Consider the following 12,037-nt stretch of genomic DNA (forward strand, 5'->3'; position numbering starts at 1 on the left):
AGTCTAGATAACACTGTTAAGAGTTTAGCTCTACCTTCCCATTAAGATGAGCCACAATTCATACTCTTTTTGGTTTCAGGTAGAAGCCATTAAGCTACATTAAGAAGGACTTCATTTGCTTACAGAGAATAGTCCTTGTTTGCTCTATATTTCATGGTACAAACTGGTTGTAAACTATAGTTTTTAGCTCCAATAGACACAGTACTCCAATTCTTTCATATGTGTATGACTTTTGAATGTCCCTTCTCTGAATCTGGAACAGCAGCTGAAGCTCAAGGAATATGGACCAAAAAGGAGAAGTTGGACAGTTTTAATTAAATAATATGAAAATAGGTCACTGGCATTATCTCTGAACACAAAATCACATTAATCACTTAGCATTGTGCCTGGCACATAATAGGTGTTCAATAAAGACTTATTCCCCCTGGTAAAAACTTAAATTTAATACGAAAAAGAAGTAGTCCCCATCTCCAAAACATATACAAATGTCATTAGTCTCCTCAGTTTGAAACTTTAATATTTGAGTTTGATGATAGGAAAAATGGACATCTTTTCTGGTCTTCTTAAATTGAAGAGGCTATAAATTCTTTCTTCTTAATTTCAGAATTTGTCAGTATATGTGCCTGGCTTAATATTTTATGTAACTACTTTTCCACCACAAGTTTATTTTACTTTTTTTTTTTTTAAATATACAGCCTTTCAAATTTACTTAGAATCCTGTCACAGAGCATCATAAAGTTTGGATGATTTATAGAATATATTCAACTCCTTAACAGTGCCCTATTAATACATAAAAAAATATTCATGGACATACTGGACAGAGAGAGAGAAGGAGGGAGAAGAAAATAATATGAAAGAAATTTGAAATTGAGGACTTTGAAAAACACAATATTAATTTAAAAGTACACAATGAAAAAATGTTCCGTGAGCGTGTTCCTCATAAGCTAACCACTCCATCCCCACCCCAAACAACAACGATATCTCAAAGAAGAAATCCCAAGACCAAAATTAGACTAGGAATCAGTAATTATATAATTTTACTCCTGAATCTGACGTCGACCATTCAAAGGAATGACTTGGGAGGCATTATATTCTGAACCTCATTTATTCATCTGATTTGGAATATCATAGTTCCTGTAGGTTAAAAAACAAAATAAGCAGATTCTTTATGAGAAGTGAGTGTTCTTCTGTTAGGTATTATTAATAAATAACAAGCTTGCAGTTGTCACTCTTCCAAAAAATATTTTCATTTTGCTAAGAGGGTCCATCATTCGAAGGAACTGGTATCTAACTGTGGGACTTAGGGCCCTACCATTGGGAGACTTCGGGTAAATTAGGAGAATACGAGAGAGATGAAAAAAAGAAGAATCTAGGTTTATCTAGAGCTCATCCAACTGTAATTAAACATGAATTTTTAGTCAATGATAAATCATTATGAAACATAAAATCTTGCTTGAGCTTTTCATTAATATCCCCAGCCTATTAACTTTTCCAGTTGAGATTTGGATTAGCTGGCTCTCCCTTCCACCACTTTCTTTGAAGGAGCGCCGGGCTGTATAAGGGAGGGGAAGAAAGGTTGTGGTTCTAGTGGGCAGGGCTGGATTTCAAAATCCAGAGGGAGAATATCCTTACAGGTATTCGAGGCCATAGCTCTCCAGAAGATCCTCGCACATGGCTTGCTTAGCTTTTACTTTCATTCTGTATTAAACAAAAAGTCATCTGAGGGCTATTTAATGCTCTGGTTTGTGTTTTCCAATACCAGATAAAAGTTAAACAGATGAACCATTTGGGGGGTAAGGATTGGGAAATCCACGGCTGCTAAAATGCTTTAAAGTTTCAAAATGGTTTTGTTTTTTTAAACCCATTTTCCATGTTCCAGCAGCTGTGGGTTTTCCCAGGGCTCCCCCTGTGGCTCAAAAGGGAGCTGCTTAATGCTTAACAGATGAGCCAATTGAGTTTTTAAATGCAAAATTAAACTTAAAGTGCACAAAGAGCACAGGGGAATCCATAGCCAAGAATAGCTGGAGGAGGAGAGTGAGGCGTATGCACTGGGCTGGGGAGATTCAGCCTTTTTGGAAGCATGCAACCGGCAGCAAGTGGGAGGAGGGTGCGGGCACATTTATCTTTTAATCAGTCTTCCGACAGGCTGCAATTATACTCCAGATTGCCAAAAGTTTTTCATGACTATTTTCCTTAGATTTATTTACATATGTTTACTTTTTTTTTTTTTTTTTTTTTAGAATAGAGAAAGGGGGAAAGAAATAGATGGATGGGCTCTGGGATTACAAGGACAGTTATATTCTGATCTCCATGGGGTTCGTTCTCCCAGGGACAGTGAGAGAATTGGGTCCCCTCAGCATTTTCCCCTCAGATCCTCAGGTGTTTTATTACCTTGTGGCCCAGACACTCAGCGAGAGATCATCCAGATTCTCAGAACATTCCACTTTGAATGCGAGGAGCCAAAATAATTGTGGACTTTGGTTGGGACACACTTTGGTGAGTCACTGGATAAACTGATCATTCATCTAAATAGGTAGACATGAGAAAACAATGCATTATGGTGCTTAAAAGTCAGATTTAGCAACTTTTATAAAGTCTTCTCTGATTCAAGACAAGTCATCCTTATGCTTTAAAGAAAAAAAATCTCCATTTTACTTGGATAAGTGCTTTAACTTAAGAGGCTCCCAACATCATCAGGCCTAAAAATTCCATCGACAGACTCTCTTTCACTGAAGGTGATAAAATCATCTGTTGGATTCCAAATTGAGAAAATCTTTGGGGGAATTGATCTCATGATTTCAACACATTTTTCACAGAAATAAGTACCTTGGCATTTCAGAATAGAATACAGGGAATCCTTGTTGTGTGATGCATTTTAATTGCATTTGAGGAATATTTAGGATGATCTACAAACATGGAGAAATGAATGACAAACCCTCTGGAAAACTGTTGTTCAGATCTTGTATTCATACTTGGCTTTTAAGCTAGGAAAACTTGAAAATCCTCTAGTAGCTCACTTTTGAAGAAATCATTTTAAGAGATAGGAAACAAAAATCCTGTTATGCTAGCAGAAATTTCCCACTAGGATACCAAGAAAAGGGTACTAGAAAGTTTCAAATTCACATTTGATGTATCACCAAATTCAGAAATGACTAGTGAAGTCACAAGATTAAATAAGCCTAAAAAATACACAAGTACATACACATATATGTTTCTGTATGTGCATGTACACATACATAGGCACACACACATTTCTAACCTTATCTAAAGCTACCTGTTCAATTACAAACTACAATCCTTAGGCATCTTTATCTCTTTCAGACTTTCAAAATCAAGTTTATTATTTAAGGTTTTGCGAGTTATCATGGCTCACTCTCAACCCCCAGCCAAAAAAAGAACAAAACAAATAAACCAAACCAAAACCAAAACCCAAACCAAAACCAAACACACACACACACACACACCCCGGAACAACAAACTATAAAAGAGATTATTATTACTTGGTCTTAACCTTTCTGATTATACTCGTCAACTCTTAATCCTTTAATAGAACAATTATTTTACCGTAACCATTTAAAGTGTTGATTATGAAATGGCAACTTCAAAAAGTAGAATGAGATGAATATTTCTACTCTGCATTTGGGAACAGTGTATTCAGAGACTTGTACCTCTTACGCAATCAAATCCACTTGAGTCATTGACTTATATCCAGCCTTGTCACATTGCCCGAAGGAAAGATACTGATGAGGTTGGGCTCCTGTGAAAGCAATCATATGGTTAATTGCTTTAGTGTGAACCTAGCCATTGTGATTAAAGCCTAGGACTCATGTTTAGGTAGAGCAGGGTTTCCATGCTTCAAGGCACTCCTTGGCAGACCTAGTACTCTCCAGGCCTCGAGAATATGTGCTGAGGCAAGAGCATATTTCCCAAAGGAGTTGCAGTGTTTGGGGGATCATTCAATCATTAGACCATATTCAAAGAAACCGGGTTAATTTGAATATGTAATCATTGGATCACATATTTATATATTTGCAACCTCTTTGAAAGGGTGATCATCAGAATGCAGATTTAGATAAAGAAGAACATATTTAAAACTTGACATATTCTGTGTTTGAATTTAATGTGAAGCTGTGCGCACCCCCAGAGCATCTCGTACCTGTCATCTCATGATTCTACATATCTGTATACCCCACTGGTGCACTTTTCATGTTTGTAAATTAGAGAATCTACTTCTACTTTTTAATAAAATGGTAAGGCTTATCTTTTCAGAATTCCAAATTTAGTTCCCTCTCACAGAATTTGATTATCAACGATTCAATTACCAACCATTATCAACACACCTGTAACTATGGCCCAATTGTTGATAATCAAATACATGTACATGTATGGATATATACACACATACATGTGCACATATATGTGAATAAATCTCTAGATTAACTTTAATGCCTATAACATTTCAAAACTTTTGCTTCGTGCTTTTTTCTCTTTTTATAAAATTATATAGAACCCATATCATTATTCCTTCTCTCTCTAGTGAAATGTTGGCTTCAGAGTCCACTTTTTATAAAGAAATTCTAAATCGTTAAGCAAGTAGAATACTATCCCCCCCTTCTTGTAAGTTACCCAACATGCTTTTGGGGCTTACACAAAAATGGATGCTAACATGCATCGATGCATAAAAAAACAGCTTTCCATGTTCTAGTAATTCAAATCCAACGCCATTTTGAATAGATTTTTAATATACTCATGGGAGTCACACAAGGGTAATTGATGATGATTTCAAATTACTTGCATCTTATTTCTCTTAAAATCTGTCCCATAATCTGTTATCATGGGTGATAATATTCTGTTAATTGTATAAAACAATGAAATTTTATTAATTTAACTATATTTTATTGCTCCTCTCTAACCTCATAAAAATGACCCCTCTGTATATCAGGTATTTTAGAAACCCTACTTCCTCAGAAAGAGATGCAAGTATTAAGAGTTTAGGAAATATTAACCCAAAGGGGGAGCATATTATGATAGAGTCCTCATCATTTTGTATTGTTCTCCAAACAGTTGCCTTCATTTTCAGGGTGGATGTCTGAATGGTAATAGCGTATGCATCACGTGCCGAGACTGGGAGCATGCAAGCCACGTTTGGCATATAGCTTCTGTGTAGGGGAAAAATGTGACAAAAGCATGCTGCATCGAGCCCTTTATTGCTGACATGGAACTTTCCTCTTAGACCCATCTGACTCACTATTTTCTATCACGGCAAAAATTTCCGCATAGAAGAGTTAAATATTAAAATTGCATGGGAAGTAATAGAGAAACATTAACCTCTATTCCCCAACGCAAAAATCAAATATGCAAATATGAAAATGAGGGGACTCTGCTTCTTCCCCTTCTACAACTGATTAAATTGTCACTGCTGGAGATTACATGGGTTTTATTCCCTTTACAACCATATTCAATTGGACAGACAGAAAAATATATTGCCACAGACGAGACCCACCACCTGGGTACACACTCTGCTTCCAGTTGCCTGCAGAGGCCTTGTCCAAAACTTTGCAGCTATCCCTTTGAAAAAAGAAAAGTATTTGATGTGATCATTCATGACAAACTGGCTGATCTCTAAAGTCCTCTCCAGGTTAGAGAATTTAGAAAGACAAAAACTCTCATGACCAGATATTAGCCCACAGTTTACTTCTCAGGAAGAAAACCCTCACTAGCACACTCCCCTTCTCCCTAGATCCTAAACCACTGCATTCATCTGGCATGAGACCTTCATTTAAACAAACCCCAACTATCAGAGGCTCTTCTCTTTCCGTGTTTGCAACTGATTTCCTAGCTGATTGATCAATTTACTTCCCTGCTTATCAGTTTTGACACTGAACAGACCCCGTCCCCTTTTGCACACTTGTCTCTTCCGGATGGAAATACTTGATTCTTGAAAAAAAAAAAAAAATGGATGTAGAAACAGAAGAATTACCTTTGCTTCTCTCATGTCCTGACGCAGTTCCAATAGGGTTCTCACAGTCTGCCTGCATTTAATAGAAGTTAGTGCTCGGTGACTATGTCGCCGGGCTGTGTCACTCGGCACTGCAGGCTGAGCGGAGAGCTGCCTCCTGCTGCAGACGAGGGCCCTCAGTGTTAAGGGCGCACAGAACTAGTTTGTTAATGAGATCCTAGAGATGTAGCCACAGGGACAAGAGGAATTAGCGACTAAAAAAAGGCGATAGGATGATGTTTTGAATTGGAGCATTTGTGCAAAAATCTAACAACAGTGAAAAACCCAACCGTCAAACAGACAAACACAAAAACCAGCTAGCAGATGCTTCATTGCAAGGACAAGTGAACAGGAACAAGTCTATTTGCCGGTAGATTTGTAGTAGACAGACGTGTGCTACTTGGCTGTGGAAGGGAAGGAATTGATCCCCAAAGAATTTTTAGGTGTCCTTTTGTCTGGCTGGAAACTTCTTGTGGCTGTTGTCATTGCATCCACTCAGCAAGATGACACAGATTTTTAAACTAGATCAGATCTCTATCTTTTGATAGAACTACAATTTGGAAAAAAAAAAAATGTATCTTCTCTGATTGAGTGGATGAAAAAAAAAAAAACAACCCAGAGTTTTTATTTCTGGCATCCAAATGGGTAAATTTATAATGAAACAAGTGATTTTTTTATGCCCCAAACCTAGAATTCCATAGGCGCTCAAAACATGGACCCGTATATCACGCTTAAACATAGACTTCTGTTTTGAGAATTGGAAAAGCATTGCTTTCTAACATTGTGGATGCCCTTTTCTTAGACTAAACCTGCTCAATGCAGATATCTTTGGCTGTCAAAATTAAAAGCAGAGCTGCGCATGTTTCGTTGGCTGGAACATATGTACATGTCAACTGTGCATTCTCAGTGTGTGCTGTTTTCCTGCCTTTCTCATGTTTCTTTGTTTTTCTTTTGTTTTCTTTTCAAGACTTCCCAGGGATTTTGTTTTATCATATTGTTCTCTTTGTATTGTTCAGCTGCTCTTTGACAAAAGTTCCACATTTAATCTAATTTTCTTGTTTTTGTTTAATTTCCCCACAGCTTTATATTCCCCCCACCCCTTTTTCTTCTTCCTCTTCTGGGACATGGTGCTTATTTGTGAAAACACAATTCCAAAAGTCAGACTAATGCTATATGGACGAACTTTTCTATTGAGAGTCTTTAGCTTTTAATATTTTGGCTTTTGACATCTTTATTCTGTCAACCATTATTGGCCATTTTAAATCATCTTTTCATCTGTTGCATTGCCTTTGCTCTGACTAATATCCTTCTTTTTCATTCTTCTCTTGGCGTCTTCATTTCCCAGGCACCTCGTTATTACTAAAATGTGACCCCAATTTAGTCAACACTTAGCACAAGCCCTGTGTGTATGCTTCATACATATTCCTTTGAACTCTTGCTAGAACCCTGAAATGTAGGCATTCTCATCCCCAATCCGGTACTGGGCCTGATGAAAGGTACCGCCTTCCGGCAACACAGTAACTGTGATAGCAAGTATTTGTTCCCAGAACTATTAGGCACCAAATCACCTTCTCTTTCAACTAAATCATACTGAGGCAAAACATCAAAAGTATGTTTTGAAATTCTGTGGGGAAAATATGCTCACTTGTGAAACTTCATAATTATATATTCACTTCATTATTTGCATGTACTATTACCTGAAATGAATACATAGAAATTACTCCTCATGTCTTCTTTTTAATAGCATTAACATTAGTTTTACAAAACTAAATTTAGCAAAATTTAATTGCTTTAATTGATTTAAAGAAAGAAGTTCTAAACTCAAGTTATTGTCTTTAACAAAATTTTTAACTAAAACTAGGTCTAAATTTTCTTTGTACATACACCAATTTACTAAAACGTGGTTGTAAATGTAAACAAATTGTGATAGCAAGTTCCTGTTAGTAAAATAACCAGGGAATGGTGATTCTAGAAGCATGAAGAGATCATGTTGTCGGCAAGCTCATAGAGTGATATTAGGCTTTCCAGTAATGACATCAGTGATCAAATATGTTTTTACAGTTGTCAAAGTAGTGGATCAGACATTTAATCCTGGCCCGCTTGCAGCTGCTTTTCTTCATCCTTCCCTCCCTGTATTACATTTGCCTTTGGAGAATAAAAATATTATGTGTTCCTTTATGTTCATTCAGATTTAGAAGCTCTCATACTTTCTACTATGATGATGACATGCAGGTGTCATTCTCTAAACAGGTCAGTTTGCAAGTTCCGTAAACCCATTGTTTAATCATTACCACCTCCTTCATCTTATTTTTGCAATAATCCACGCACACACAGACATACACACACACACGCACATGCACACATATTTACTTTTAATAAGCAGACACTTATATTTGATATTCCATTAGAAGCCTCTAAAATTGATCCAGAAGTTACATTTCTAGACTTTGAGCAAGAGCTTAACAGAATTCTCTTTGATGGACTGCAGTTGTGAAAGCTGTTCTTGTACTAAGCTGCAATTAATGTTTTTACCCGTGTCTCCTAAAGAATTGCAGAAAGAACAAAGTTAGCAACTAGCAGACCCCAAATAGCTAGAGGGCTTTGACCACAAGGATAGGGTAATGGTAATGCAGTGAGTAAGAAGAAAGACTGGGTAGTAAGGGAAATCTGACTTTGAATTTCAGTTCTATCTTTGCTACCTTTGCAGTATAGGCAAGTCACTTTTTGAACCTCAGTTTCTTTATCTGTAAAATGGGGATAATAATGCCCACCTCCAAAAGCTATCAGAAAAACTGGGGTACCTGGATGGCTTCATCAGTTAAACATCTGACTCTTGATCTCAGCTCAGGTCTTGGCCTTAGGATCATGAGTTCAAGCCCTGCAGTTGCCTCCATACTGGACATGGAGCCTACTTATAAAAACAAAAACACGGAGGGCATTGGGAGATGGAGAGGAGAAGTGAGTTGGTGGAAATCAAAGGGGGGAGACAAACCATGAGACACTGGAGACAAAATGGACTCTTAGAGACAAAGTGAGGGTTTTAGAGTAGAGGGGTTTGGGGGTGTGGGTGAGTCTGGTGGTGGGTATTATGGAGGGCATGTATTGCTTGGAGCACTGGGTGTGGTGCATAAACAATGAATCTTGGAACACTGAAAAAATATTTAATTTAATTTAATTTAATTAAAAAAAAAGGTACAGAAAAAAAAAAACCTGAATTACGTAACACACAGAATATTCAGGACAGAATTTGGTATTTCCTAAGCCCAATATAACAGATCGCTGACAGCATCATGGTCATTTTCACTTTTTTCATCACAATGCAGTCACTAAAAATTGACTTCTCTTTCCTTCTTCCTTCTGGCACTATGTCCTGAGCCATAGAGTGCTTTATTAACCTAATGAGTGACATTCCAGGACAGCTCTTCCACATACAATATTATAGCACTTGAAATGAAAGCCTACTGCCAAGTATTTAAGAGTCTAATCCATATAATGGTTCCTACCTTGCAATATCAACTTCCCTAAATAAATACCAAATAAATAAATACGTATCAAATAAATAAATAAATAAATATCAAATAAATAAATAAATATCAACTTCCCTATATAAAAATTTCCAAGGCTAACCAACATGCCTGGCAAGTAGAAGAGATTCCGTAAGTTACTGTTAAAAGGAATTGAACTGAACCTATATATCTTATCTGCCTTAGGCAAAACACTAATTCATTAAGGGTATGCTTTAGTCATTCATTCCCACATAATGTTTGTCTTCATTCATTCAGTATAGTACTTGTTACATGTCTCCGTGTCTAATGGTGCTACTTCCAAACTAATCCACACAAGGGCGGGAGCTACTTCTTTCTTGTATATAACTGTGTCCTCAATAGGTAACACCATGCCTAGCATCTGAGAGGGGCTCAAGAAATATTTGCTGGATCAATTAAATTCCATTTTTGGATGGATTCCTTTCAGGGTACACAGAAACAGCCTGGAGAACGGCATGATGAAAACAAACACAACAAACAATGTAGTGGTAATAAGACCCGTCTTTCACATTGCTTGCCAGGCTAAGTGTCATCAAATCTTAAAAGTTTGCTTCCAGCTTTCACTACTGTGAACCAGTATGTTTTCGGCTGGGTCTGTCAGAGATTTTCTAACAACGGTTGCCCGATCAGCAGTTTTCCCTTGAAATAAAAAGGAAGAATGAATAGAAGTTGAAAAAATAGTGACAGCTACAAGGAATAGTAATAAATATACAACCCTAGGATTATATAAAGATTGGAAAATCTAATTATTGGCAGAAGGGGTTGTCTAAGTGTGGTAGCTTTATTAGGAGATCTCTCTGTAAGAATGAAGTAATATATTTTGATGGGAATCATAGGACTTAATTGTTTAGAGGCCTTAGAAATCAGAGCACCACTTTAATTTTTACAGATGGAGAAGTAAGATCCAGAAGAGGTTCAAAGACAAACCCAAGGTACTTGGAGCCAGTACTGGTTCCTGGTCACTGATATTTAAGAAAATGAGTATCTTACCACTGTATCACAGGACCTTTCAAATATAAATGCTAACATGGGTATTTCCATGAATAGACACATTTTAAATTATCTATAAAAATCAAAAATCTAACCAAAAGCAGAAAATATGCAATAAAATATTCAACATGCAATTGGTGTTGTTTTCTATTAAAAAGGTTTAAAAATAATAGAAACATCAGTTGTTCAAGCATAATGTACTTCTATTCAATTGATCCCCTAAATCCAGATTAAGACCAGAGTAGGTTCCAATGGGCATGCCTTTTTTTCTTCCCAGCCATTCATATTGTATTTTAAATTCATGTTAGCAACTGCCTATACAAACCAGGGAGGAAAAGGAGGGAGTAGGGTTAGGGGGTGGTGTTGAACAAGTTTCTGAATGTAAGTTTGCAATTTAATCTCAGAAGATGAGACTTTTGAAGGGTTCTTATATCAAGAACATCACACAGAGTTATTTGCAAGTCTCAACTTGGAAATATTTGTTTTTAATTTTATAATTCCAAAATTGCAACTAACTCTTTACAAATAACCATTCAAACAGCCACAAGAAAATGACAATGAATTCTACAGCAGATTTGTTCATCTGGAAGTGCAAGGTACAGAATTGGGGGGCCATGTATTCAGAATATTGCTCTATGAAAGAAATAGGAGATAGTTACATTAATTTCCTAGGAAGTTACCACTTCAGGGTAGATTATAATTAAGCATTCACTCCAAACTATATCGTCTTCCCACTGCTGTTTAACTGGGTGACATAAACGTTCTTGAAAAATGAATTTATCTGTTTAATCTTTTATAGACATAACAGTGAAGAGTGACCCTGGAGGACCAGAATCAAAGCTTTAAAATGAATGAATGTAAGTATGTGTAATTATTTCCTTCAGATTTATAACAACATTCTTGCTGTTAACAAATATAAATGTAACATTTACTAGGAAATAAGAGACTGCAGACGGAAATAAACAAACCTAGGATGTAGTTCATCTAAGTAAACACTGAGGTTATAAACCTTCAAACTCAAATATCAAGAGCTCTGCAAATTAATGCTACACACAATAGACCCTTTGGAAGCTAACTTAATCCACCCCCCTGAATCTACATGAGGGCCATGCATAACAATGCAGGAGCTGGGTTTCCATTAAGAGTTTCCTCTGCAGGCTGTCAGCTGTTTGAAGAAATAACAATTTCCTAGGCATGAAAGCTTTTTCAGAAGGTTCCCACTGATGTGTAATAAAAGTGACTTTCCTTTTTTTTTTTTTCCTTCTGCTTCTTCCTTTCCCCCTCCTCCTCAGATGTAACTTTGTAGGGAGAAAAGGGCTGGACTAAGGCCATAGGCCCCCTACTAGCTTACCTTACGTGGATTATCAGTGCAGGTGTTAATATAATTGAAGGTGTGGTAGCAGATACAACCCCCTAATAGCTTTTCCTATATGGAGATTACCTAGGTAGAGAATGCCAGAGTACCTGAAGAATAGGCAAGTGAGTACCTTATTAACATATCACC

The 12,037-nt window shown here is 36.8% G+C and overlaps 1 long non-coding RNA gene across 1 annotated transcript; it reads right to left on the minus strand.

The window, feature by feature from the left end:
• Positions 1-1,065: 1,065 nt before the first annotated feature.
• LOC132010157 (uncharacterized) lies at positions 1,066-6,108 on the minus strand. The gene is made up of 4 exons (XR_009402182.1): positions 5,981-6,108; positions 3,669-3,757; positions 2,392-2,525; positions 1,066-1,134 (listed from the first exon to the last, which is right to left on the minus strand). It is a non-coding gene; the product is annotated as an uncharacterized LOC132010157 (long non-coding RNA).
• Positions 6,109-12,037: the final 5,929 nt, after the last annotated feature.

Source organism: Mustela nigripes, chromosome 2, assembly GCF_022355385.1.
Source record: "Mustela nigripes isolate SB6536 chromosome 2, MUSNIG.SB6536, whole genome shotgun sequence".
NCBI lineage: Eukaryota > Metazoa > Chordata > Mammalia > Carnivora > Mustelidae > Mustela > Mustela nigripes.